Source organism: Heptranchias perlo, chromosome 9 (genome assembly GCF_035084215.1).
Source record: "Heptranchias perlo isolate sHepPer1 chromosome 9, sHepPer1.hap1, whole genome shotgun sequence".
NCBI lineage: Eukaryota > Metazoa > Chordata > Chondrichthyes > Hexanchiformes > Hexanchidae > Heptranchias > Heptranchias perlo.
The window spans coordinates 30557197-30583316 of record NC_090333.1 but is presented as its reverse complement, the minus strand read 5'-3'; the positions used below and the strand labels follow the sequence as shown (position 1 = coordinate 30583316).

At 42.1% G+C, this 26120-nt stretch overlaps 1 protein-coding gene across 6 annotated transcripts in view; it reads left to right on the top strand.

The window, feature by feature from the left end:
* Nucleotides 1-26120, top strand: part of slc6a9 (solute carrier family 6 member 9) — a 222206-nt gene that overhangs the window by 24873 nt on the left and 171213 nt on the right. The gene's annotated exons all lie outside the window — the stretch shown is intronic.

Genomic DNA, 26120 nt, shown 5'->3' with positions numbered 1-26120 from the left:
GAGAACAGAACTGCAGCCTGTCCTTTAATCAGCTCTTAGTCCCTTATTCCAACAGATAACATAATAGGCCATTAGTTGCAACCACATTGAAATTCATCTCCATTGTCATCTCCAAGGCTATTGGTTTATTGTTTTTATGGAAAAATGGGGCAGAATCAAGGAATTCAATCCTCGAAACACCAAAACCCCCCCAAATTTCCACTTATTCAGAATTTGTCATATTTAATCCCATAACCCACTGTAAACAGGCAGAATCGTGGAATTTAATTACCAAAACAACAGCAAAAGTCTCAAAGTAATAAAAGTAATAAAAATGGATTTGATTAAACCCTGATCATTTCCAAATATAGGAAAAAAACTTCTCTGACCACAATAGCATTAATGCTGAGTGCTAGGATCTACATGCCAACCTAGAACACTAGCAAAATTGTCCAACAGCTTCAAAGAACATGACCTTTTTAATGACAGATTCAAAAATCTTGTGACAGTAATATGTCTGACAATTAACTACATTTATTATTGTTTCAAAACATTCATCTTAAGACAACATACAGAGCAGTACACACAGCCCTACGTCTAGAAACTACCGGCAAAGAACTTCCCAGGAATCGTGAGCGATATCTGTTCAGGCCTGCTCATGGTACCTCACCTTGAAAGTAGCTAAAGTTCCTCCTGAGTGAAGCTTTGTATCTCTTTTTATTCCATTTTAAAAATAAGCTTTCATTATCTAATTCTTGCGGCGTTTAACTTTGTTTGGTGTTTTATTACCCTTAGATCATCGAACAGATTGATGTACATACAATGATAAGGGGATATCCTAATCAATATCCTCATCAATATCTTGTTTCATTGTCATCTCAGCAACTTTTGCATCCTATCTTTGCTCTTCCCTAACTATAGCTTTTGTCCTGGGGTGTCATTGTGATCTTAAGATATGATCTGCCAGTATACAGTTTTGATTTACCCACGTGGTTTAACGATTATTGCTACACTAGCTGTTCTAACTTTAAAGATACAATGTAAAAACATATCTATTCTTACATGGCCAAGACCCAAAAAAGCTCACAAATCAAAAGTAGCTCTGAGTATAAGACTATGATGTGCAAACCTGTAATTATATATTTTTTTAATAAGGTCGGCATTTATTGCCTATCCCTAGTTGTCCTGAGAAGGTAGTGTTGACCTTCTTCCTGAACTGCTGCAGTTGTAGTGATTTTTTTGATACAACTGAGTGGCTTGCTAGGCCACCTCAGTGGGCAATTAACAGTCAACCACGTTGGTACAAGACTGGAGTCACATGTAGGCCAGACCGGGAAAAGACGACAGGTTTCCTTCCCTAAAGGACATTAGTGAACCAGTAGGTTTTTACGACAATCCGACAGCTTCATGGTCACTTTTACTGATACCAGAAAGTGCATTGGGACAGAAGCTTGTAACTTAAGCTGTGGGTATACCCAACATTCCTTCACTTGTATTGGAGAAAAAAGTATAAGTGCCTGAAAGGGAAACAAGCATTGCAGGCACAAGATTAATTTTCTAGGTGGTCTGAGACATGTCCCTCCGCGCCCCCTAAGAAAATTTTGTTTTTTGATTCTTTGATCTGGAATTTCTTTCATGATACTGCTCCACTGGCGGTATAGTGGAGGAGAAACCGAGTGCCACATTCCCATGCTCTCTTTATCTGTCCCTGCCCTTTCTGGGAAGGAGCTGGCTGCACCTTTACTGCCCCACAGCATGTGTATACGTTTGGGGTGGTAGGGCCAGAAAACCACCCCATCACCCTGTTTTCTGCCACAGATCACCCCCAACCCCAGAGACCACCAGGAGAGGTGTGGCAGTGTCTCTATGGCAGCGGCGAGAGGCCCCATAATGTCCTTCTTGGAGTGAGACAGGTCAGTAGTGGGCATCATCCCGTCTCCTCTGGTCCCAAAACCATATCTTTGTTAGGTCTTTGCTCAGTCTGAGGCTTAACATTAAAATTGCTTGCACGTCACTCGGACTCTTCTGCCTCTTTTAAATTTGGCCTCCTCTCCTTCTAGTGATGAAGCGAGTGTCTTCCTACCTGGCAGTGGTGGGCTCTCACTTGGCAGCAGCGACCTTGCCCTGCATAGTAACTGAAGCTCAAAGAAAGAAACTGGGTCGGGGTGATGGCAGGCTTGGAGTAACAAGCAGAAGTTCTGGCCCAACCCTCCTTGGCTAGATTCGGGAAAATCCGGCTCTCTTTTTGTTGCATTTACCACTATTTTGGAATCGACAATGAACTTTTTTTTAACACAAAAAGGAAAAGACATTTGCTTAAGTTTTATTAAAAATTAGTCTCTGTTTGACAGCTGGGAATTCTTTTCTTTCTATTTTAAAACTCCTCTCTCCCTTCAACAGGTAATGTTAGTGAGAGAAAGAAATTTAAATTAATTTCATTTTTAAGGAAACAATCTAACAGCAAGCAAGGGCTTTGAACACGGTTACACTGGATCACTGCACCATTCCAGTTAGGGCTGTAGGCAGCAAATTGAGAACTGTGCACACTCCTCCCATGCCAATTGGTTCATTTGTAGGGGAGGTCAGTGGGCATGATTCCCCAGAAAATTTTAAACCTTTAAAAATGGTGCATTCCGGTTCATTTTAAACACCTCTACCGTTCACAATTGATCGATAAGCTAATCTTAAAAAAGGGAATAGCAAATTGACATTTGTGCTTTCAACAGACCGTCACTTCCCCAGAGCTTACTTCAAACAGAAGTTCTTCTACCACCAACCCCCCCCGCCCCTCCTCCCTCCCCACCAAGATCACAGAGACACTGTAACCACCCCAAGCACACACCCACTTCACAGAGGCATTCACTCTCCACCCCCCAACCCTTGCAGTTAATGTTGGCACTCTTCTCCCTCTCTCTCCTTCATTTCAACCTGGTGCTCCTCCTCTCCCCCTAGTTTGAACTTCCTCCATTTCCCCGGTTTATGTTGGCATTCTGCTTTCCCCGCCCCTCAGTTAAAGCTGGCACTGTCTTCCCTTCTGTCCCCAAAAGTGCCACTTACAACTTTCCCCCGTCCCACCTCCAGTGCGGCCAGTTTCATCCTTCTCCACTTCCCCCCCCCCCAACGTAATGCTCCCAGCTGCTCCTCTATGACCTCTGTCATAGCTCCCAGCTTCTCCCTCTCGCCCCATGATAACATGACCCAGTGGTCATAGCAATGGAAATCTCTTGTTATTGTGAACTGTATACTGTAATCACATGTGTCCCCATGTGTGTTTCTCCTATCTTCCAGGAGATAGACCGATCAACACTCTAGTGAGATGAGGCAATGCACACCAAGAAGCTGGTTTATTTTACACAAGATACAGGACTAAACAGAACAGTCTTCAGTGCAATTCAATCTAATCTCTATTGCTCCTCATAACACCAAAAATAACAAATTACGCAAATAGCCTGTGATACAGGGCTAGCTTTACTTTTGCAAGTCTGTACCCAAACTGACTAGTTTGAACCTTGAAAAGAAGAATCTCACTCCACTGACTGTTTCCACTCCAAGCTCTTGTAGACTGTGTGTGCCCTTTCTTCGCTGGACAGGAAGCTGGATAGGCTGACCCTACCTCAGCTCCCCATGTCAAGGGATGGTTGAGTCGCTAATGAATCCTACCAGCTTGGATCAGTGACCACCCCCACCATGGCACCTACATAGCCCATTCAGTCGAGCTATGGTATGCTCAATGGGCATTCCTTGTTTGTAACTTTCTGATACACCCAGAGCTTCCCTTTCACTGTCTGACACTCCCTGAGCTTCCCTTCGAGCCCCGCTGTGCTAAGTGAAAAGGCAGCTTTGCTCACATATCGGGACTTATTTTCAACTTCTCTCTGGGCAGTAACCGGCAGAGCTGATCATCTATCCATTGCAGAACACACCTGATTTTGATCCTATTGATTTCAGTGGGGCAGTCTGTTCTGTTAGGTCACTGCTCAAACAGCAAAATTGAAAATGACTGCCATTTTAAGAATGTTAACTGGAAATTACTTTACAGAACTTCTATTGTCTCAAGCTGATGTGGTATGTGTGAACACCATTTGTGTAGCTGGTTCATCTGCGTCTAATCCCTTTCATACTGAATTCAAATCCAAATTTCCAAAAGCTGTATGCTGTGGATTTAACCTCTGTTGAGTTGAATTTAACTTAATATCAATATTTTAAAATAAATTACTCAAATTCCTGCTCGTTAAAACAATCAAGATTCCTGAAATGTGACAGGATGGCACAGTAAACAGAGGAATTACTTTCTTCAAGGCTACCAGCTCAAATCTGTCCCAAAGAAAAACTGCACTTGTAATCTGCTCCCACAAAAACCACCAGTTCCCCTAAAGGCAGGTCAGGAGCCTGTTCCGCCACATTTAAATGGGGCCAAGGGGACATGGTTAACCACTCCACCCTATTTTCCTTCATTTCTGCCCCAAAACCTCCGATACCAGCGGCAGTAAGAGATGCAGCTAAGTATCCCTGTATTAGATACCACACTGAGGAGGCCATTCTGAGTACTGCTGCTGAAGGTTGGTGTTTCTTTGCCTGCATAGCGATCTTTTTAGTAACTGGGGGTTGAATCGGGACTTTCCAGTTACTCTTACTCAGCTCTGCTCAAAGCATTACTTTGCTTTCCGGAAATCGATTTCTCAACAGGAATATTTTTATTTTGATGCTATGAAGAGGATGACTAAATGGAAAAGGCTAGTTTGGAAAATCTTAAGAATCAAGCATCACTGAAGATATCTCTTCCTTACACATGGACACTTACTCACCAGGGTCTACAAACCAAGAAAGTCTTACTTAGGCATCCCCAAAGTTTGAGGATAGTGCACAAGAAGAAAAGGAAGTGGAACAGGAGAACCAGCAACAAACTGCCAGAGTAAGGAGGTCACAACTGATCGCCCACAACTTTCAATAAATAAGGTTTGAATTGACAAGGGACTCAGGATTTTCAGTGATGGTGGTCCTCCCCTGGGTGTTCTTCCTTGAGGCTGGCTGCCCTTTTTTCCTTTGAAGGTTGAACTCTTTCTTCGTGGTGCAGCAGTTCGTGATATGGTGGCAGTTACACTGACTGCCTCTGCCACCCCCTCCAGACAGTCTGTACTATTCTCCTATGGGGCCTCCTGTCCTCAGTGCACATCAAGCAATTCCTCCTGGCCCTCACTTCTGCTAGGAATATCCACAAGGACACATTGGAAAATCTGGGGGAGCTTCCAGCTGCTGCTTCTTCTGGCATCTTGCTGAGAAGGGATGTAGCCCTTTAACTGGCTGCAGCCCCTCCTGGCGGTAGTACGCCAATGAAGGGGAGTTTTCTGACCTTCAAAGTGCCCTGCATGGCTTATGAGGGTTCTGGGAAGAAGTTGTGGTGGGTTAGTGGTAGTTTCACATTGGCTGTTAGGACTACCCTGTCACAAACTCACCAACAGAAGAAGAATCCAGGCCAAGGTGTCTCGTCTAAACAAAATTTTCTTTCTTCACATCAAATGTAAATTTCCACATGTCTTGAGACTTGACTGGTTGACCTTTGTTATATTGAATCTTAGTTTGCTACTTCGAGAAGCATTTGTGTCATATTTCGTATTTGACTACCTTTCTGATTTAATTGGATAATTTATTTTGGCACAGTAGAGGAACTAAAACCAGTTGAAACCAAATTAGCAGTTGATTGATTTTATTTTAACTGCTCTTTACTGATTCTGCACACAATTTTCTGTAGACCCTAGCTTGGAATTTTGATACAAAAATGTATACATAGGACACAGGACACATGGCAACAGACAATTTGGTCCAATCAGTCAGTGTTAGCGTATACCCTCCACACGAGAAAATAGTCACATTTACCCACCCCATTCCCATATCCCTTCAAACCCTTCTCTTTCATCCATCTATCGCATCTAATCTCGAATGTTGACATAGTTTCTGCCTCAACCACTAATTCCGAGAAGTAAATTCCACAGCCTCACAACTCTCTATGTAAAGAAGTTTCTCCTGCCTTCTGTTCTAAATCTCTTATATTCAATCGTATGATATTGGTGGGAAAGGGATGGATAGGTCCTTAAATCAAGTTCTAAATGAACATCTTTTAACAAAAACACAAAGCTATCTATAGTAATTACAAAGTTCAGATGTCATCATGATCTGCATGCTGCAACATTTAATTAGGTATTATTAGATCATTTCAGTGAACCGGTGCTCCCACTGTTGTGCTGTGAGTGCTTTTTTGAGTGGCATAAGTGATGTTCAGTTAAACTTTCCTATTCACAATGAAACAGGACAAAAAACTTATGGAACATTTTTCTATGGGAGGCAGTGGCCCTTTAATCTTTTGGACAAGGTGGATAGCAACACTACAAGCTAAACAAGATAGTTTTGGGTACAAATGGTTTCTTTGGATCAAAGAGTTGCTTGTTTGAAACAAGAATTCCCCAGAGTGATCATTACTAAGCAGTAGTCTGTATAATAGCCTAGAAATGACCGTTGGTGATATTAGCGGACAAATGTTTAATATATATAACATTGCTCTATCTGATATTTTAATAGATGCACTTTTTTAAATAAATGAGTTCACATCTCCGTTAAATTATCAGAAAAAGGAATGTCACATGAACACATTACGTATTCATCTGTAAAAGGAATTTCCAGGTTTGTATTTTAAAGTTTAAATTGTGGATCCAGGTCTGGACAAGCAAAAGTATTTTTCCTAGTGGCTCGAAATCACCTTTGAACCACTGTGAAGTTTTTATTTTTGAAGTTGATGGCCTTTCAAAGGAAAGCATGAGAGCTACTGGATTTGGTCAAATTGTAAATGAGCAGAAAAAAGATGTCATTTCCACAGCCCTGTATCATGGACTGACAGCAGCTCGCCGGCTGCACGTTAATGAGGCTCAGGCCTCAAAATGGCTCGGGCCTCACAACGGTAATGATGGGCAGTTGGCTTTGCCCACCGCCAGCTCCATCTGCCACCCCCTCTGCCAGCTCCATCCACCACCCGCTCCGCCAGCTCCGTCCACTGCCAGTTGCGTCCACTGCCAGCTCTGTCCGCCGCCCGCTCGGCCAATTACGTCCACTGCCAGCTCCGTCTGCCATCCACTCCACCCACCGCCAGCTCCGCCAGCTTCATCCGCCACTCACCTGTTACGTGCCTCAAGTTAAAATCACTGCATAACCTCTAGATTTAGCTGCAGTTGAATCTCTTCCCCATTCTTCTCATTGCAAGGGTTTTAAATGCCAACATCATCCATACCATTCCTCTAAATCCTTCCCAATGCATCAATTTCCAAAACTGCACATAATATTTACATAGGATCTTAACCGATCAAATGCCAGATTAAAACAATGGTCCTGAATTTTCTCAGGGGATCTGCCAAACTCCCGCTAGAACTCTGGTGGGAGACCAGTGGAACCCACTGGAAAACAGCAAACCCAGTTGCTGCCTTTTCCGGGATTTTCTGGCCTGCCTTTTAAGGGGTGGAGCCTCTGTCTACCCTTTACAAGGCAAATGTCATCAGGGAAAGGGATGGAGGGGTGGAGCTGGGGCAGGAACTCCCTTCACCGAGAGTTCTGCTTTCCCTGTTCATTTGGGACCCTGTGTAATACTGGAGCTGGTACACCCCAGTGAGACGAGGTGTACCAACCTCCAGATGAGTGTAAATAGGCTACACCGGGAGTCCAGACCAGGAAAGCGGTCTAGACCCCTGAAGAATGGAATCCTTTTTTTCTTACAATTTCTTGATCAGCCACTTGACACAAGAGGCCAAGGGCGACATGACAGGGTTTGAGTGGGTACCTAGGAACTCCTCCCCCATTGACAAGTAGGTGCCAGATCTCCCAGCTGCATAAGGTAAGTGGGCACTGAAGATGCACCTGCAGTGCCACAAGTGCCCGTAGGCCCCATGTAAATTCTTTGAGGTGCATTCCAGTGATTGATTCACCTGGTTGATGGCAAATTTCCATTGATGACACAGACGAGCACAATGGAGGCATCGATTTTAATTTCCCAAAAATATGGCATTATGTCCTTAACAAAGACAGTTGGGTAACAGGGATGTTTCCATTGCCTTGGAATGTTCTTGCTAAGAGGCTTCTGACCATTGTGTTTAACATTGGGTTATGTAAAAGGTAATGGATCTTATTAGTACTTGCTTATTAAAGATTTACAGCATTCTGCACCTAGCTTAGTGCTTGAGGAGACAGCATCCCCAGGCCAGATGGGCTTTATTTAGTAAGATTTCAACCTCTTGTTCATCAGCCGCTGGCAGATTTTTAAAACTAATAAAGATCAAACAAACGGCCTCTTAAGGTACAGCATTTCATCTCTTTGACATTTTTAATAGGCTATATGTTGAAAATCCACAACAATAAAACATAAATGACTTTCTAAAATGTAAAATTTAGCCAATTCATTTTGATCTAATTAATTCCAAACCTTACTTTAATGAAATCTGTTTGTAGCAAACCCTGATTTGAACTCCCTGATTACTATAACCTCTTTAATGCGAGATTTGAATGCAGCCAAATTTTGAGACAGAGGGATGGTTTTACACAGACGCGTTATCCTTGCCTGCTAGCCAGGCTTATCGGGGAATTTTCCTCTGTATGTTTACAATATAAACCATTTTATTGCATGGTACTTACAAAAAGGCTTGGTTCCAATTCTGAAGTCTATGGGGCCAAAAATCTGTAGGTTGCGATCCTGGCAGTTTGTTTGGGGTCACACCCGCTGCACCCTCCAGCGCTGACACTGTCGGACTTTGCAGAGTCAGTGGGAGGGTTCCTCATTACCATAGGAGGCTCCAAGCACCACTTGGGGCACACCTCCAGTGCCTGCCTGCCCCTGGCAGCCGGAAACTCTGGTGGTTGCCCTTGGAGATGTGCTTGCCCAGGCCTCCCTGACCCCAGCCATGTAAATCCTCTATTTTGGTGGGGCCCACATCTACCCTTGTGGAGGCTAATATGCCTCCCCTCATCCTACACAGATATAATGGGTCTCATCTGAGCATGAGAAACAGGAACGTCCAGCTTTCCACCCTTGCTGTCATTTGCCCTCTAAGGGGTGTACGGAGTTTCCACCCCATACACGGCAAACAAGAAACTTCCAGATATAGCAGAGACGAGGCCTCCTCCATTTTTTCAGGTGGTTCTATCGGTCTCCTGCCAGAGCGTGTGACTATTGTACAGCATATTGACTACTGCCGGATTACTAATCATCCTGACTAACCGAGGGGCAGATTTCTGGGTGGCACTGTGGTTTAAGCACTGGATTTTCACCGCTCTGCAATTCTTTTAACAGCAGTTAAAAAATAGTTTGACAGCCAGGGCGATGTCCACAGGCGTGTGAGTCACCTGAGAAGCCGTCGGCAATACAGCTAGAAATTGCTGTATATAATGTTAATCAAAACTGATTCCAGGAGACTGCTGGGAATATAGTTCAGTCCAAAAGTTTCTCTTTTGTACTGAAAGCTATACCCTGCAAAATGACTGTGTCTGACTCACTGAATGAGCTATTTATTAGTTTGTCTGGATGTGTTGCAATGGTCCACCTTAGGGAGGAAAGGAGGGAATAGCTGACCTAGCCAGCCACCTCATTACAAGCTGCCTTTTGAGGAATCATTGTAAGGCTTGCAGCCCAGGCTATTGTACCTCCTTAAGCAAAGTGTGTGGTGTTTGTGGCACCTTAAAGGAAGAATTTATTAAGAACATTAGAGATGAAGATAGAAACTGAAGTTTGGAAATATGAAATAAAACATTTACTGAACATGTTGATCAGTATTTAAGTGAGAAAGAGGTTTTGGGTGTGACCCTTCCTCAGAAATGCATTTAGTGAGTAAAATAGAATATACTGGAAATACATGGTGAGTTAGTCATTAATTGAAAGAGGTATATGTTTCAGGTAGAGTCTGTAAGCTGTATAAAGTTGAATAGAACTGTCAGTGATGGGATTGATGTAAAAACATCATGGCCTCAAGTTTACTTGGGGATTCTACCGATGGAACCCACCAGAAAACAGCAGGGTCCTGGCTGCGCTGGGTTCCGGCCATTTCCAGGATTTTCCGCTCAGTTATGGAACCTCTCTGCCCCCTGGAAGGCCAGTGACATCAGAGGGCGGCCTGCTGGGTAGGGATTTCCTACTCCGGGAGTTCCCACTTTGTAACTAAATCAGGTCCCGGCATAGGACTGAAGGCCGGTTAGCTGAGTGAGAGGAGCCCCCTGTCCCTCGCCTGATGGTGTGCCGTGGATTTTCTGGGCCAAGTGGGGCAGGAAGGTACTGCTGCTGTGTCCATAGTGGTTCAGGCATCCATCAGTCCCAAGCAAACTGCTGGGAGCACAATCTGTGGATTTTCAGGGCTGTGTACTTTGATTCATGAGTTGACATTTTGGAATAACGCTTGAGATATGCTGTAAACAGTCTCCTACGTTTCATTATTAAACTAAACAAATCTTTACATGGTATCAGAACTAAGATGGGAATGGAAGGTATGAATTCCCCAACTCATTTGAGCCTAGAAGGAAGTGTGGAGAAATGGCAACAGAGCTGTGAATTGTATGCAACAGCAGTGGACCTAGCAGATAAAACAGACAAAATGCAGGTGAGGGAGAGGATAAATGGAAATTGAAGAAATTAATGATCAAGTATGAGGGATATTTCATAACTTAAGAATATTACGTATGAAAGTCAAGCGTTAGAAGTTAACGATAGGTAAAGCATTTGTGGAAAAAGGCTAATTCCGGGTATTTCCTTGGAGCTGCTCCCACACCGCTGCTGTAACTTGTCTGGAAGTGTGGCGGAATCTCTCTTTACATGCACGAGCTGGGTTTCCGCTGCGCTTCTGCCGAAGTTACGGTGGAGGAGCGGGCGCAGCTCCGAGGAAACTCGCAGCCCAAGTCTGGTAAGAATGGATCCTTCATAGACAAGCTCGTTAGGAAACAAATTGTCATCAATACAATGCATGATCAAGTCTGAGCCAAATTACTAAACTGTGTTTTGCTGGCTCCTTGCTGCCCTGCAAATATTAACTGTGTTTTGTAAATCTTAAGAGCTGATTTTCTCAAAGATAGCGAGAACTTACCCCACCATTTTGGAATAAATTGATGGAAAGGCCCTTTTTCTGATATATACTATGGTTGGGCGCAGCTTCCTGCCAGAAACATACGTTCAGAAAATCAGCCCTTAGTTCTGCAGAAAGCGCTTGATATCGGCAGAGCAGCAGAAGCCAGCAAAATACAGCTAGCACGCATCCGCAATGTTAGCAGTGCTATGAGTAATGAGTGAAGCAGAAATGTCACATCAAACAATGAAAAGAAAACCATTAAAGCTGGTTAAAAACAGATTATGGACTGCAAGTACTGTGGTAAATCACATATCCATCTTATATCCCAATGTGTATGTGGAACAAAGAACAAAACCATTTTGCTAAAGCAAGGCCATCCTTGTCAGACAAGCAAAGTTTTGAAAAAATATATTTTTTCTCAGAATGTGGCAAATCCGGCATTTATCGCCCATCCCTAGTTGTCCTGAGAAGGTGGTGGTGAGCCTTTTCCTTGAGACGCTGCAGTCCTTATGGTGATGGTGCTCTCATGTGGTATTAGGTAGGGATTCCAAGACAGCGATGACGAGGGAATGGCGATATGTGTCCAAGTCAGGGGCGTGACTTTGAGGGAAACTTGGAGGTGATGGTGTTCCCATGACATTGCTGCTCTTGTCCTCCTCAGTGGTGGAGGTTGTGGACTTGGAAGGTGCTGTCAAAGTAACCGTGATGAGTTTTGGAATAAATCCTGTAGATAATACATCCTGTAACAACAGTGTGCTGGTAGTGAAGGAGATGGATATTGAGTTCACTAGCAGGGGCATTGATCAAACAGATTTATTTAATGTCGAGCTTTCAACTGCTGTTGCAACTGCACCCATCCAGGCAAGTGGTGAGCATTCCCTCACATTCCTGACTTTAGCCTTGTAGATGGTGGCGAGGCATTGAGGGGTCAGGAGCTAAGCCACTCTTCGCAGACTACCCAGCTGCTGATCTGCTCTTGTAGCCATGGTGTTGATATGGCTGGTCCAGTTAAACTTCTGGCCTTTGGTGACCCGCAGGATATTGATGGTGGGGGGACTCAGCAGAGGTGGTGGACGGGAGGTGGTTAGGTCTTCTCTTGTTCAAGATGGTCATTACCTGCCACTTATGTGGCATAAATATTACCTGCTACTTGTCAACCCAAGCATGGATGTCATCCAAGTCCTGTTGGAGGCTGGCATGGGCTGCTTCATTATGGTGAATGGAGCTGAACACTGTAGAATTGTCATTGAACAGGCCGACTCCTGACCTTAATGCAGAGGGAAGGTTATTGATGAAGCAGCTGAAGATGGTTGGGACAAGCATGCTGTCCTGAGGAATTCTGACAACGATGTCCTGGGACTACAATAATTGGCCTCCAACAACAACAATCATCTTGTGTATCAGACATGACCAGCCACTACAGAGTTTTGCATTGGTCTCCATTGACCTTAGTTTTGCTATGGCATTTAAGTACCTTGGTGTCAAGGACAGCTACTCTCATGTCTCCTCTTGCATTTAGATTATGTGTGTATGTCTGGATCAAAGTTGTGACAAAGTCTGAAGCCAAGTGCTTCTGGCAGAAGCTGAATAAAAAAGAAAGTTCATAGAGAGGAAGAACAGCTTGAGAGCAAGAGTGAGAATGTTTTATGGATTTGATTGTAACAGAAGATGATGATGAATGGATAGTCAACAGAACTATTTGTTTAAAGTTAGAATTGGGAGCTCAATCTAATGTTGTACTTAGAGTCAGTCAACAAGAAGCCAACTACAAAATTGAGCAAATCGCAAGCAAAGCTGGTGATGTACTCTGGCCAAAACACAAACCAATAGGAAAATGTACTGTGGTATGCAAATATAAAGACAAATACCAAAGTCTAGTATTTCAAATTCTGGCACAATGAGTACTGACAGTCCTTGGGACTTTGAGCATGGCAACAGCTCAGATTGATTAAAAGAATTGACGCAGTCACTATTAGTAAATATCTAAAAGCGACAGACAAGTATGCTGATCTATTTAAAGAGGGAAAGCAGAGCATACAAATAAAGCTCGATGCTCATCAGCCATCAAGCAAATTGTGAGTCGCATTTCTGATGGAGAAACTTGGTGTAACAAAGAAAGTCAAACAACCAAGCCAGCGCACGATGACAGCAATCAGGCCAAACAATCGTCAGTGTTTTGGGGGTCCGATCAGCATGTCCACATTTGCTGATAAAAGTCCGCGAGCCCGTACCCCCCACCCCCAGTCTTGTTCCTCCTGAATGCAGTGGCTGATGTACCAGAATATGTCCCATCTCTTCTCCAAGCTGCCCACTGCCCTGATGGCCTGGATTGTGGCATCTGTCCACTGCAAATGATAACTCTTATGCAAACTGGTGGTCCAGCCCTCAATATGCAGAGGCCTCAATCATGGCTATTAATGCTTGGAGCTGCGCAAAGAGAAGACAGAGAGATGTTCCAGTGCATTAACCACTGGATTCAAGAGCATGTGGAGTGAATGGAGTGAAAGGAAGAAATGGATGGCAATGAAGGAGAGAGGGAAGGGGGAAATTAATGGTGAAGGCGAGGGAAATGGATAGCAATAGAGGGAAGGGAAACCAGATGGTAATAAAAGGGAGAGGCACGGGGACAAAAACTGAAAGAAGTGCTTTGGGAGAAGATGACAGAAGCTGGGAGCCATGCTTTGGGCTGGAGGAGGGAGAATGCTAGTATGAATGGGGGGTGGGGGGGGCAGGGAAGAATGTCAGAACAAATTCTGGACGGGGTGAAGGAAGAGTGCCGGCTTGAATTTGGGGAGTGGAAGAAGGGCACCAGCCTAAATAGGTTAAAGGTGAGAAGAGTTCCAGGTCAAATTTATAGGTGTAAAGAATCTTACAACACCAGGTTATAGTCCAACAATTTTATTTGAAAATCACAAGCTTTCGGAGGCTTTCTCCTTCGTCAGGTGAATGTCAGGAAATCCTTGAACCTTTCGCATTTATATTCAGAGAACAATACCTGGTGATTACAGATAATCATTCCAACTGCCCGTTGTCAAGGCAATCAAAGTGTTCAGACAGAGAGGTGTTACCTACAGGACCACCGAATATACAAACGGCCAGAACACAAAACAAAGAGAGAGAGGGAGAAACATCCGAAAGGAAGATTAAGACTGAAAATGACCAGTTGAATTAAAAACAGATAACTTTTTTTCGCTGGTGGGGTTACGTGTAGCGCGACATGAACCCAAGATCCCGGTTGAGGTCGTTCTCATGGGTGCGGAACTTGGCTATCAATTTCTGCTCGACTATTTTGCGTTGTCGTGTGTCTCGAAGGCCGCCTTGGAGTACGCTTACCCGAAGATCGGTGGCTGAATGTCCTTGACTGCTGAAGTGTTCCCCGACTGGGAGGGAACTCTCCTGTCTGGCGATTGTTGCGTGATGTCCGTTCATCCGTTGTCACAGTGTCTGCATGGTCTCGCCAATGTACCATGCTCCGGGGCATCCTTTCTTGCAACGTATGAGGTAGACAATGTTGGCCGAGTCACAGGAGTATGAACCATGTACCTGGTGGGTGGTGTCCTCTCGTGTGATGGTGGTATCTGTGTCGATGATCTGGCATGTCTTGCAGAGGTTGCCGTGGCAGGGTTGTGTGGTGTCGTGGACGCTGTTCTCCTGAAAGCTGGGTAATTTGCTGCGAACGATGGTCTGTTTGAGGTTGGGTGGCTGTTTAAAGGCGAGTAGTGGAGGTGTGGGGATGGCCTTAGTGAGGTGTTCGTCGTCATCGATGACATGTTGAAGGCTGCGGAGAACATGGCGTAGTTTCTCCGCTCCGGGGAAGTACTGGACGACGAAGGGTACTCTGTTGGTTGCGTCCCGTGTTAGTCTTCTGAGGACGTCTATGCGATTTTTTGCTGTGGCCCGTCGGAACTGTCGATCGACGAGTCGAGCGTCATATCCCGTTCTTACGAGGGCGTCTTTCAGCGTCTGTAGGTGTCCATCGCGTTCCTCCTCATCTGAGCAGATCCTGTGTATTCGTAGGGCCTGTCCATAGGGGATGGCCTCTTTGACGTGGTTAGGGTGGAAGCTGGAAAAGTGGAGCATCGTGAGGTTGTCCGTGGGCTTGCGGTAGAGTGAGGTGCTGAGATTCCCGTCTTTGATGGAGATTTGTGTGTCCAAGAAAGAAACCGATTCTGAGGAGTAGTCCAAGGTGAGCTTGATGGTGGGATGGAACTTGTTGATGTTATCGTGTAGTCTCTTTAGTGATTCTTCGCCGTGGGTCCATAGAAAGAAAATGTCGTCGATGTATCTGGTGTATAGCGTTGGTTGGTTGGTTGGTTGTTGGAGGAATGTTGTTTATACCTAATGCTTAAGTTACAAAGCCTGTGTAACTACTTGTTCTCACATGTCAGAGCTGTTATTGAGTTGTCAGTTTTTTAATGCCTGTGCCAGTTGTTTTTTTAAGTTGCTGGGCAGCTCTACTTGGTTTTATGAAGCCACAGAAAATATTTTCCAATGCAGATCATAGAGGAAGCAATGTCACAATTGTCAAATAGCAAAAGCTTTAGCGCAATTCATGCAACTTGTGACTGCTGCCATCTCATCAAAATTGTGGACATTTAATAATCCTTTAGGCAGAAATATGTACACTAGAATGTTCTTTATGACCACCTCAGCTCCGGTCACAAATGCTAGATGACATTGAAGGACCGAAAGCTATTGTAAATGGTATCCTGATCAGGGAAGAAAATGAACAGAAACATGCTCCTTGTTCAGGAATGGATGCAATGTTATAACAGGAAGACCAACCCAAAGAAAATGGCCATGAGCATTTATCCAAATCAGTGTAGCTCTGCCCAAGTTGATGAAGAAGTTGCAGCTTTGGGTCCATATAATTGCAACTGTATGTGTATTACATGCTTCATGAAACTCCACCAAGACTACAGAGTGCGTCGCTTAAACTGCAAAAGTAAAGTTTGACAATGGCTGATGAGTTGAGTCAAAGCTGCCTGACCTGAAACTGACAGCACAGATGATAAGGAGCATCAAGCAACTGCGTACATGGTACCCAACTCCTCATGCCGTAAGCGAGATTAGGTAAGATGATAACAGAAACTGAGAAAGACCAGTCATTACAAAAGTTCTTGAAGGATTTACAGATAAGAGTTGACATTTAGGAATAAAGCTTGAGATGTGTCCCAGACATTCACCTGAGTATTGTTGTTAAAATAGATCAGAAACCATGACAAACCCTTAAATAGTTTCATCCAGACATTAACTGGTCTTTATCTTTCTGGTACTGACTCACCTGCCATGTATTTCCAATATTTTCAGTTTTTATTAAAGATTTCCAGCATTTGTAATTTTAACTTTATCTAAGACATGCTAAATAACCATGAGTTCTGATGAAAGGTCACACTGGAAATGTTAACAACTTCCTCTTTCAGAAGCTATTGACCTTTTGTGCGATTCCAGTATTTTCCATTTTTTCTGTAATATTTAACAGGACTGATCTGAGGACTTTCCATTTTCTCGCTGTGAATGCATTTTGACATAAATGGGAGAGAAACTACTTAAGGAGATAAACTATAGTCTGACAGATCTTTTGGCTTCAGGCAGTATTTCAGAAGTGCATTTGAATCCATGTGAGTGCATCCAGTGTGCCCGACCAGGTCCAATTCACTCCTTTTGTACAGAGCCACAATGTACTAACCCACTTTCTATTTGCTATAGAAGTTCCTATATTTTACAGGATTCCCAAGTAAAGATGCAGGCAAGGTATCCCTGAGATCTGCATGAATGTTGGTGCCCAGCAAAACTATGGACAATGTGTTGCAGTTTGGGTGTGTACTTTTCTTTTGACCCTGGAAACAGAAACTTGGAATCTTCTCATCTCCTCCACCCATACCACTGTACCAAGTGACTGCTGTTGAAATCCTACTTTATATCCCAAGGCTCTAGGCTGTTCAGTTACGCTGAGTCATTGCTGTTCCATTTTTGATGTGAAATAGACTGTATTTGATGCAGTTGGACGTGCAAATTATCCAGCTTTGCGTGCATTGCAGATCATCCTTTATTCTTCACCATTGCTTTATATGTCGCATGATCGATTGAGAACATCTGGGAAGAATTATGCTTGGGGCAGTATTCAACCACAGTGAGGGTGTAACTATTTTTCCAATTCGTTCAGCTTTGACTCATTTCTTCCCTGAACTGACATAAGGGGCAGGAATGAGCAAGCTGGCCATTCGAAGTGTAATCCTAATTTCAAGTGCCAAAAAAAAGTATGTGTCCGTCAGGATTTGAATGTACAAATCCTCATATCAGCTAATGTTATTCATGTTAAACTAGGTGCTCTCCTGTGGCATTGCTGCACACACGTCTTCATACAAGATACCTGTAAGAATGTGGGCTTTGCGAGGTGGCGTGATTGGTTTGATAGGATGAATGTTGATGCCTCTAACATGACAAGCAGACCCCAGATACTTTCCACAGGGAAGGAGCAAAAATTGGAGAGGTAGTCAACATGGACCACTATTGTACACCTCATTGCAACTGTCTATATTATCTGATGCCTGACAGCAGGTTTTGACAGCCTGTCCACTCAGCCAAGGAAAGTGTCTATCCCAGAAAAAAGGAGAGAAGAAAATTTTAAAATGAATTGCAAAAAGACCCATGGGATTAGTGAGATAGTTAAAACACAAAATAACAAAATATATATTTTTTCCTTAAAGTAAAAATCCATTGACTTGGATTAAAAAAAACAAAAGATACTTTTTGAAATAAAGTGATAATACCTCTAATAAACTTATTGTTCCTGAAAATTAAAAATAAATTAAATTTGGGATGGGGACACATGCTCCACACTCATCAACTGGCCATTCCTCCCTGTGCCTCTGCCTCTCCCTTCCTTCTTGCAACAAATTGGGGCAAGCTGTATTTCCACTTGTCACACTGCTTCAGTGCTGTGCAAAAAGCCAGTGTCAAAATAACAATTTGCCTCCAAGTCCAGTTCTAGTGGACCTTGACCAGACTGTCTATTATTTCCTGGCTATTAAAGATTGTTCACTACATCTAATATTCATACAATAACTAGCCTTGCTTGCCAGAATAATTCTATAACTTTAATGAAATCGACTTTCTAGAGAACCTAGTGTATACATCTGTGTAGACAGTCATCCACATAATCGCCAGTCTTCTGATACAGGACATATAGTCATTTGTATTGTCATCAGTCAGCTGTCTGCAGAGCAGTGTACAATATGTTCTTGAGAAATTTTGACAATAATGCTACAAATGCAGAATTCCTGGATTAATAAAGCTACAGTTTCTTATTTTAGTGTAGTAATCATCTTATGGAGTGACTTTCATCAGTACCTTTAACTGCAACATTTTTAGTGTATCTACAGCTTTTATACTTTGCTCCCCATTTTTTTGGACCCACTGTACCAGACACAGTACTGCCCCTGCCTCCATCCCCCAAGAACCTGTTCCAGGCTTTGGTCAGATCCAATTTTAAAGCAACCTGCAAGGAGGTTTGTCGGTATATCCTGTTGGTGCATTACTATTCAGTGGTGCCCATTGGAAAGTACAAATATGTCCCACACAATAGCTTGTTCCACTGACTGACTATGCAGACTTACAAATGTGCTAGAAGGCAGCCAGCACCTGTGGAATCGTACCCTTGCATGAACAACAGCTTTCAGGAGATGAGAAGCCAGAAATGGAGCCCTTGGTATAAAAGTCAAACTCGCAAAATACATATAGAGCCATTCTGTGGTTGTTACTTTTGTTGTCCGTTGTGGACCCTAACACCCAGCGCTGTCTCATTCATTCTCATTTGTGCTCATGACTTTTTCTGGGAATTCAATCTTTTAAAGTTCACCATCCTTACTTGCTCTCTCTCTCTCTCTCTCTCTCTCTGTCTCCTCCTTTTGACCTGCTGTTCTCCCTCTTGTAATGGTTCCCTGTTCATCTCTATTCTACCTATCCCTGTCTTTGCTTTACCAAGCAGTATTTTCTCCCAGTCTGACTTGCACATCTGCCCAGACAGTAACTCAGCTATCACTTACAGGTCAGAGTTAATGCATCAATCAAACGAACTGAATGTTGTCCCTGATATCCATTTAATAAAGACAACCATTAGTTAGATCTCAACATGCCTTCCTAGCTGGTAATTTACAGTATGTGGCTTGTTGCTGCCGGTTCACTTCTTTGGTACTTGACCCTCTACATTTTGAAGAATATTAACTTTTAGAGTACTAACCATTGTTTTTTTTTATTGTTCAACGGTATTATTGGTTATTCAGCAAGATTATGTATCAATTTGGTTACGGATTGAAGTTTGTGAAGCTCATACTTGTGTTCTGATTACTGATGTGATCAATCAGTTGCAGATTGATTGTCAGTGGTCCTCTGACGAGATGATAGAAAAGACATTTTCCCTGGAGAAGGTGTTGCATCACAACTTAGGTGAAAACAGGCACTCAGTCAAGTGCCAAATGTTCAAGTTGTCACAGGAATTTATAAGATGTTTTAGGCTTTTGTATTTGACATTACAATGGTAGTTTCCATCAAAGTAGACCGGAATTCATTAGGTATAGGATCTGAGAATGACAATGACATACTTTAAGAGTCTTGTGAGCATGGAAGGTTTATAATTCGTGAGTGCTGCAGTTACTGTACTATAGAAATGAGTTATGATGGCCTTTAGCTAAGTAAAAGAGCATCACTAAGAGGGAAAAATATCCCGTGTGTTAAACGTAATGAAATCATAAATGATTTTATAAAGAATATATTTGTGATTTCACTATGCCTAGTGTCCTCTTGCACCATGAGGCAATACTGTCCTATTTATTCAATGCACAAATTCATTTTTAAGGTCAAAAGATTCAATAATTGGGCTGCTACGTAATAATTCTTTACAATGAAATAACATTTTATCTTTCTTTTGAACTATGCAATATACTTAACAGGATAGGTAGAGAATGTAAACTCAAAACAGTACTTTCAGATGTGCCAGAGCAGCAGAGCAAGAGGGCACATGTTCAAGATTGTGAATGGAAGATTTAGGAGCTGTCCAATTTAGTCCCACATCCCAACTTTTTCTCCATAACCCTGCAGATCAGTTCTCTTCACGTACATGTCCAATTGCCTTTTGAAAGTTCCGATGGAATCTGCTTCCACCACCCTTTCAGGCAGTGCATTCCAGCTCTCTGCATAAAAAAATGTTTCCTCAAGTCGCCTCTGGTTCTTTTACCAATCACCGTAACTCTGTGTCCTTTGGTTACCGACCCTTCTGCCACTGCAAACAATTTCTCTTTATTTATTCTATCAAAACCGTTCATGATTTTGAACACCTCTATCAAATCTCCTCTTAACTTTCTCTGCTCTAAGGAGAACAACCCCAGCTTCTCCAGTCTCTTCACATAACTGAAGATCCTTATCCCTGGTACCATTCTAGTAAATCTATTCTGTACTTTATCTAAGACCTTGACATCCTTCCAAAAGTATGGTGCCCAGAATTGAACACAATACCCCAGCTAAGGCCGAACCTGTGATTTATAAAGGTTTAGCATAACTTCCTTACTTTTGTATTCTATGCCCTACTAATAAAGTCCAGGATCCGATATACTTTTTTAATAGCGTTCTCAACTTGTCCTGCCACCTTCAAAGATTTGTGAACTTACACCCCCAGGTCTCTCTGTTCCTGCACCTCCTTTAAAATTGTACCATTTAATTTATATTGACTCTCCTCATTCTTGCTACCAAAATGTATCACTTCACACTTTTCTGCATTCAATTTCATCTGCTATGTGTCTGCCCATTTCACCAGTCTACTGAAGTCTGTTACTATCCTCCACACTGTTTATTACATTCCTGAGTTTCGTGTCTTCTGCAAACATTGAAATTATACCCTCTATCCCCAAGTGCAGGTCATTAATATATATCAAAAAAAGCAATGGTCCTAATACTGACCCCTGAGGAACACCACTGTATACTTCCCTCCAGTTGGAAAAGCAATCGTTCACCACTACTCTTTGCTTTCTGTCCCTTAGCCAATTTTATATCCACGCTGCCATTGTCCCTTTAATCTTTAATTTTGCTTACAAGTCTATTAAGTGATACTTTATCAAATGCCATTTGAAAGTCCGTATACACAGCATCAACTGCACCACCCTCATCAACCCTTTCCATTACTTCATCAAAGAACTCAATCAAGTTAATGAAACATGATTTTCCATTAACAAATCCGTGCTGACTTTCATTTATTAGTCGATGCTTTTCCAAGTGCCAATTAATTTTGCCCAGGATTATTGTCTCTAAAAGTTTCCCCACCGCCGACGTTAGGCTGACTAGTCTGTAATTGCAGGATTTATCCATCTCCCCTTTTTTAAGCCAGGTCTCTGTTATAGCCAGTAACAAAGTGCAGCTCTTTTGGGATTATTTTAGTCAAGAATGAGTGTTTGGTTTTAAAGGCAGTGCCAGCATTCATAAAATCGGATTATTTAGAAATCCAGTCTTGATGCTGCAGCTGGCACCCGAGTCTGCACTCCCACGGAACATAAATACATGACCGCCACAGCACCAGAATATGGTCACAATCTCTGAACTAGAACACTGTTCCTTAATTTATGGAACCCGGATTTCAATCCAACTCAGACAGATGGGATGCAGATCTTCCTAAATGATCCAGACAAATGAGACGGAGATCGTTCTGATGGATACTAATGTAAATTAAAACAAGTTTGAGTGGTCCCAAGGACCCTGTGAACCACAGCAGATATGAAGTGACCAGCATAATTTCTGATATTGAATACCTCTTTAAACAACTCTATTCCCTCAGCCACAGAGTCTTTATTTATGTGCTTTCAGTTCTTATCTTTGTGTAGTGTGTGTGTTCTGTATTTATAAAACAACTTTCATTACATAAAAACAGAGGGATAATACCAGGGTCTATATGAGTCTGCAAACGTGCTGTCAAGGACTTGCCTTCTTGTAAAAATCCATAAGATACTCAGTGCTAGGTTCATATCTTTATCCTTCTCTGAGTAAATATTTCATTTCTCCAACACAATTGGTTTGAAGGAAGGAGAAAGAAAGTTTCTTGCTGATTGAATATTGACCACAGATCAGAAGTTTCTGTGTTAGAAATCCTATACCTCAAATTAAAATATAACTGGAAATGCAGTGAAGTAAAATTACCTCTATTTATGTTATTGCAACATTGCTACTTCAACCTTGAGTGCAATGCACTGTACATTAGTAAATCATTAGTAAATGTCAGGAATCATAAATCACTATTTTGTGAAGGACAAAGAGCTACGGTTGCACTGCCATTAGTTGGCCTAAGTCTTAACCGTCATCCTCACTCCTGTGCAACATCTGATTTGGTTCTTGACTTTGCATAGTGAACCTTGCCACCATTTCAATGGTCTGGGCCATGCATCTTGGAGCAATAGGGCATATATTTGTGATCATCACATCAGTCTGGTCTGGGTTTGACTTGAGGACCTAAAGATGAAGCAACACTGCTGTAAATCATAGTGCCCATTGCAGGAAACTTAAGACACTGACTCATAGGTGTGGGAATTGTTTGGCCAGATCACCATTAGATGACTCTATTGCCCATGCCTGGCAGCTGCAAACATAGAATTACATAGAATTCACAGCACAGAAACAAGCCAATAGGCCCAACTGGTCTATGCCAGTGTTTATGCTCCACAGGAGCCACATCCCACCCTGCTTCATCTAACACTATCAGCATATCTTTCTTTTCCTTTCTCCCTCATATACTTACCTGGCTTCCCCTTAAACACATCTATGCTATTCGCCTCAACCACTCCATGTGCTAGCAAGTTCTACATTTTAACCAGTCTCTGGGTAAAGAAGTTTCTCCTGAATTCCTTATTGGATTTATTAGTGACTATTTTATATTTATGACCCCAACAAGTGGAAACATCTTCTCTATGTCTACCCTATCAAACTCCATCATAATTTTAAAGCCCTCTATTCTTTTCTAAAAGTGCCCCAGCCTGTTCAGTCTTTCCTGATAGTTATAACCTCTCAATTCTGGTATCTGAAAGTTACCAAGTCAATCATGTAGCATTCACTATTTTTTCTCCATGCTTTTCAAACAAATTGCTATGTGACCAATACTCATTGCAGAGTCAGTGAGATACCTCAGTATACACTCTCATACCTCAATAAGAAACGCATCCAGTATCCTGATTCTTCCTCCATATCTCATTTAACTACCCTTACTTAAAGCCTTCTAATAAGTTAATTGGGATTTTTTTTTGCGATGTCCCTAAACATAAGGAAGTAAATGGGTGGAAGGGTTCCATGATTCCCTTGCCTGTCAGAAGCTTTTTTCACCAGTCTAGATAACCCTGAAATTGCAATCTACGACATTGAGTTAATGGCAAATAGAAAGGTAGGAATTTTCTAGAGGCTCTGTGCTGGTGAGAAGTAGTTGCAGTCTTTGTCTAGCTAAATGACATGTTAAAATCCACATTAAGTTATTTTACAACTGAAACGTGTAGTACTACCAGGGGAAGAAGAGGAAAAGATTCCATTCTAAACATCAGCTGCAATATACAAAACATTTAACAGAGCTATACAATTGGTATAAATTTAAAGGAAATTAAATATGTTTCTAGAGTGCAAAAGCTAGTGGATGGACATGGGGAGAAGTCAGGAAGCTTGGGCTGAGACCAAAGCAAGGGTAAGTGTTGGATCAAATGGCCTTTACTCCTTCCTAAAATTTTCCGTGTCGAGATCTCACTCTGTGGGGATCCAAGTGGCCTATTTCAACAACAATTTTTATTTAAATAAATTGCTCTTTACTGGGTGCTGCCCTGGTAAAAGCCTGCATTTGTGAAAATTGGGAACAAGCAATAGTCTCTGATGATTTGTCCCAATTAGCATAAATTGCACAATCCAGCAGTAAGCCATTAATGCTCATATGAACACAAATGACTTGAAGATTAGGTAACATCTTTGAAAATTTGGGCAATACCAGTACAATTCACTCGAAAATCTCCCCATTAAACCATTTGAGATTTGCAAGACATCCACTGCATAGCTTGAACTACCAGAGAGCTGATCCAGTGTGGTAAAAATAACTTGCCCTTTATCATTCCAGCTACTCAGTTTACAAGTGGCTATATCAGTGGTGACAGTTATCGAAAGATGCTACTGTATGAGAAGACGATGGAGCCCAACACTTATTCAGTGAACTATGGCAAGCTTGAATGCTTCGGTAACCAGAAATTGATTTGCAGCTTGTCATTTCAAATTTAATTTTGAATGGAGGACAAAATTCCTACTTGTACTGCACCATGCTCTGTATAGTGCCACTGACTCAGATATTTAACCGGTAAAGTGCAGCTCTCAGTACTTCTGCAAACTGTAGGGAGTTTGTGTAGGATTGATGTAATTTGTCACAGCACAAAACCCTACTTACTTCACCTTTGCATGTCTGGGACCGGCTGTAGTAAGTACAGGATTTAGCTGTCTTATGCAATCATGAGCCTTTTAGTGTTCAGTTTAGAAAAAACTTCCCAAAGCTTACACTATCCAGCAGTAATGTGGCTGTGAATTTTATTATTAATAATCCACTTCTGAAGATTAACCAGAAATCTTGAATTACCTACAGTCTCAGAGAAAATCATGTTCTTTTTAATCCTTTTATGTAAGGCTGCCTTTGGGAGCCAGCCATAAAACATGTTCTTTGGTGAATGCCCTTTGATGCACAGCAAACAGTAATTTTGCGTCACCTTATCTTGGACAAAGGCCTTTGAAGCAAATAGTATAAATCAGTTCAAAGAGAATTAAATATGTTTCTAGACTGGATATGAGGAGAAGGTAGGAAGATGGGGTTGAGACCAAAACAAGGGCGAGTCTGTTGGGCCACATGGCTGTTATTTATCCCAAAATTTTCTATGTTGACATCTCACTCTGTGGGGACCCAAATGACTAAATGTATTTAGCCAAATGGCACAACAGGAGATGCATATATCATGCTAAAGCAATATCTGAATTGGATAATGTGTTACACAAAAGGAGAAGCTTATTACAAGGAAGCTAATACATTGAGGATTCAGAGGGTGGTAAAACATGAAGACGCGAGTAGTCCACCAATGTCACCTGAACATCCAGATCTGGTAACTTCTTAAAACACATGTAGCCTTTGTTATCTTATATGTACTATATACAGTAAGAGTTCATGGGAGTAGTTTTATTCTGTCATCACATTTAATTTTTGTCACTGGCATGTGTCATGGCAGACAGCAATGACAGGCATTTTCCTATGAACAAATCATGTGACTTGAATTAGTCAATTGAATTCACCATGTCAATTGAATTGAATTGAATTGAACTGCAGAGTTGTTGAATTTTAGCTCACTGCCAATTACAAGAAAAAAACACAACTTGTGCATATATTATGACCTAATTATTAATGATTGCATTCATTTTTATTGGGGTAACTTTAACAGTTCTACTGAACCCATGCTCAGGTGGGCCCAAGGCCATCATTTGACATCATCAACAGTCACAAAATAAACAGTTGTCAATAAGCTTCCACGAAGGGGACCATATATATGGTATGAGGACAGCTGTTGGCTGCAGATTGGCTAGCACTGTCAGCGTGACTGTTTCAGGAAAGTTTCTGTGCCCGTCATTTTTTTTTGACTATTTAAAACTATTGGGCTGTTGATATGACATTTAAAGCTGCTGTTTTCAATGTGACACATTGCAATCAATTGGCTTGGAGTAACTCAAATGTTGGGGAGATAAGCCTGACCAAAGTGTACAATCTGTGGAAAATGCCTTTTGCTCATGAGTATCGAGAACTTAAAGAGTTGAGAACGACAGCCATCTGATGATCTAATTTCTTTCAGTCTGTTTATAGTAAGAGCTGATGTCTGTGACCAGGTGATTGTTCCATTCTGTCCACCATGTCTGCTGGGAACATGAGAACAGATGTCTGCCTTTCCCCCTCAGGGACAGTGTGACATGTTTATTTCTAAATTTTATATATTTCGTTTAATTTTTGTAGTCTCATTTGGTTTGACAGAA